Here is a 3,182-nt window from a genome sequence, read left to right on the forward strand (position 1 = left end):
AAGAGATAGTGAGACTGGAGAGTTAGATGTAAACAAATGACCTTGGAAGCTACATAAATAAGTTTAGAAATTTTCCTGAAAATAATGGATTATGATAGACTACATGTTTTTTTCAGAAGACTGGGATCATAATATCTCTAAAAGAATAACTGATTCAGGGCTGGGAAGTTGGCTTAGTGGTAGAGTGCTTGCCTAACATTCATGAAGCCCTGATTCGATTTCTCAGTACCACATATACAGAAAAAGCCAGAAGTGGTGCTTTGGATCAAGTGATAGAGTACTCAAGGATAGTGCCCATGCCCTGAGTTCAAGCCCCATGACTGAAAAAAAAAGAATAAATGATTCAGTATAGAAAAAACAGAGGGAATAGAAAATAGATGAGGAATTTCTAGGTTTAGAATTTTCTTTTGCTGCTGCTTTTTTTCATTTTCATTTTTTATTGTTATTATAAAGGTGATGTACAGAGGGGTTACAGTTACATAAGTCAGGTAATGAGTTCATGTCATTTTGGACATTGTCACCCCTTCCTTTGTTCTCTCCCTGTTTTCCATCTCTTTTTGTTGCTTCTTTTTTTGTTTTTTTTTCATTTTCTTTTTTTTATTAAAGTTCATTAGATTGAGAATTAGGCTTTTTTTTATTAAATTTGTTCTACTATACAAAATCCTAAAATGCATAAGCACAAAATTTATGAAGTTATTAACACATGTCTGAAGGTGACTGACAGCAATGGCTAAGTTAGTCATGCTGCTAATTTACTTACAAAGGTTTGTTTAGCACATCAGAAATATCTTTTCTCCCAATTTGAAGAAAAAAAAGACAATGGAATGTGCACTGTTTTTTTCATTTTCAAAACATAGTTGAACAACCTTTGTTTTTTAGGTTTTTATTGAAAATACTGCACAGAGGGGTTACAGTTACATGAGTAAGGTAATGAGTACATTTCCTATGGAGCATTGTTACTTCCTCCTTTGTTTTTCCCCTATCATCCCTTCCCCTTCCCACATTCACAACTCCTCCCTCCTACCCTGCCAAAGTTGTAAGTTCGTTTTCAACATAGTGTATTTTACATCTCATCGTTACATCAACCTGTATCCTTATTTAAGCATTGTGTAATTTCCCTTCCCCTCCCCAAGCTAGAAAAATGTATATACAAGATGCAGGGCACCATAATCAAATACAGTGAAAACAGGGGTTATAGTATGGGGAAAGAACATACTACAGAAACAAAAAAAAATCTCATAGTGCATTATAAATATGTTAAAAATAGCAAGAAAGAAAAAAAAAACACTTGTGTCCCTATCTTGGGGCTCATTTTGCTTAATATCATAATATATGGTCATATGTACATAGCTTTTTATCTTTTCTGCTTGTCCTACACATATATTAGTTATTGCAAACAAGGGAAAGCATGGGACCTATGTTTCTTTGGGACTGGCTTACTATCATTTTTTTCCAAGTCTCTATTTCCTACCAAATGGGGCGGTGTCATTCTTTCTGATGGAGGCATAGTATTCATATTAGATAGATAGATAGATAGATAGATAGATAGATAGATAGATAGATAGATAGATAGATAGATAGATAGATAGATATGTTGATACATATATAGAATGTGTATCTATATATATGTATGTGTGTGTATATATATATATATGTATATATATATATATATCACATTTTCTTGATCCATTCATCTACTGAGGGGCATCAGGGTTGGTTCCATATCTTAGCTATGGTAAATGATGTGATAAACATGGCTGTGCTAGTAACTTTAGTATAACCGTGTTTGTGATCTTTCGGGTAAATGCCCAAAAGTGGAATTGCTGGGTCATAGGAGAACTCCATTTGGAGTCTTTTGAGGAACCTCCATACTGTTTTCAAAAGTGGTTGAACAAGTTACACTTCCCTTTTGGCCACAGCCCCACCAGCATCTGTTGTTATTAGATTTCTTGATTATAGTGTGATTGCCAGGTCATGGGGGAACTCCATGTGGAGTCTTTTGAGGAACCTCCATACTGATTTCAAAAGTGTTTACACTCCCACCAACAATGCAGTAGGCTTCCCTTTTGGCTATATCCCCACCAGCATCTGTTGCTATTAGATTCTTGATTATAACTATTCTAACTGAGGTCAGGAGGAATCTGGATGTTGTTTGATTTGCATTTTTTTTATAAATAGAGAAGTTGAGCATTTCTTCATATGTCTGTTGGCCATTCTAATTTCCTCTTCAGAGAAGTTTCTCTTTCAGACTTTAGCCCACTTATTAATTGGGTGGTTGTTTGAGTATTTGATGTTGGGGGATTTAATTTTTTGTGTTGCAGGTATATTTGAGATATGAGACCCTTTTCCATTATATGGCTAGTGAAGATCTTCTTGCTAGCTATATCCTTTGCCATGCAGAAGCTCTGCAGTTTCATGCAATCCCATTTGTCCAACCTTTCTTTGATTTGTTGCGTTTCTGGGTCTGTGTTAAGAAAATTTACGCCTGTACCAATGAGCCCTAGAGTTTCTGCAATTCCTCCCTGTAACGTTTTCAGGGTGTCTGCTTTGACTTCGAGGCCTTTAATCCATTTTTAGTTGATTCTAGTGCAGGGTGATATATAAGTGCCTAGCTTTAATTTTCTACAAGTGTTTAACCAATTTTGTCAGCACCTTTTACTGAAGAGGCTGTCTATCTTCCATTCTATTTTTATGGCTCTTTATTGAGTGTGCCAGTTCCATGCTGTTTTGATTACTATGTCTTTGTAGTAGAGTTTGAAATTTGGTATTGATATTCCTCCAGCACTGTTCTTTCTGTTAAAGATGGATTTTTCTATTCGGAGTTGTTTCTTCTATTTCATTGAAGAATGAGGTTGGAATATAGATAAGTATCGCATTGAATTTGTAGATAGCTTTTGGCAGTATGGCCATTTTCACCATGTCAATCCTCCCAATCCAGAATCATGGGAGGTTTTTCCACTTCTTAAGTTCTGCTTTATTTTCCTTTTTCAGGTTTTTAAAGTTTTCATCATAGAGTTCCTGCACTTCTTTAGTTAACTCCTAGGTGTTTTTTTTTTTTTCGTGGGGCTATTACAAAAAGAATTCCTTTTCTGATTTCAGGTGAGATCTTCTCATTGTTGACATATAGAGAATCCATTGGATTTTGAGGGCTAATTTTATACCCAATTATCTTCCCAAAGTTT

The 3,182-nt window shown here is 35.2% G+C and overlaps 1 non-coding gene across 1 annotated transcript; it reads right to left on the reverse strand.

The window, feature by feature from the left end:
• Positions 1-701: 701 nt before the first annotated feature.
• LOC122116919 lies at positions 702-832 on the reverse strand. The gene has a single exon (XR_006149041.1). It is a non-coding gene; the product is annotated as a small nucleolar RNA SNORA19 (small nucleolar RNA).
• Between the last annotated feature and the right edge of the window lie 2,350 nt (positions 833-3,182).

This window comes from Dipodomys spectabilis, unplaced genomic scaffold (assembly GCF_019054845.1).
Source record: "Dipodomys spectabilis isolate Male_0828 unplaced genomic scaffold, ASM1905484v1 ptg000137l, whole genome shotgun sequence".
Classification (NCBI taxonomy): domain Eukaryota; kingdom Metazoa; phylum Chordata; class Mammalia; order Rodentia; family Heteromyidae; genus Dipodomys; species Dipodomys spectabilis.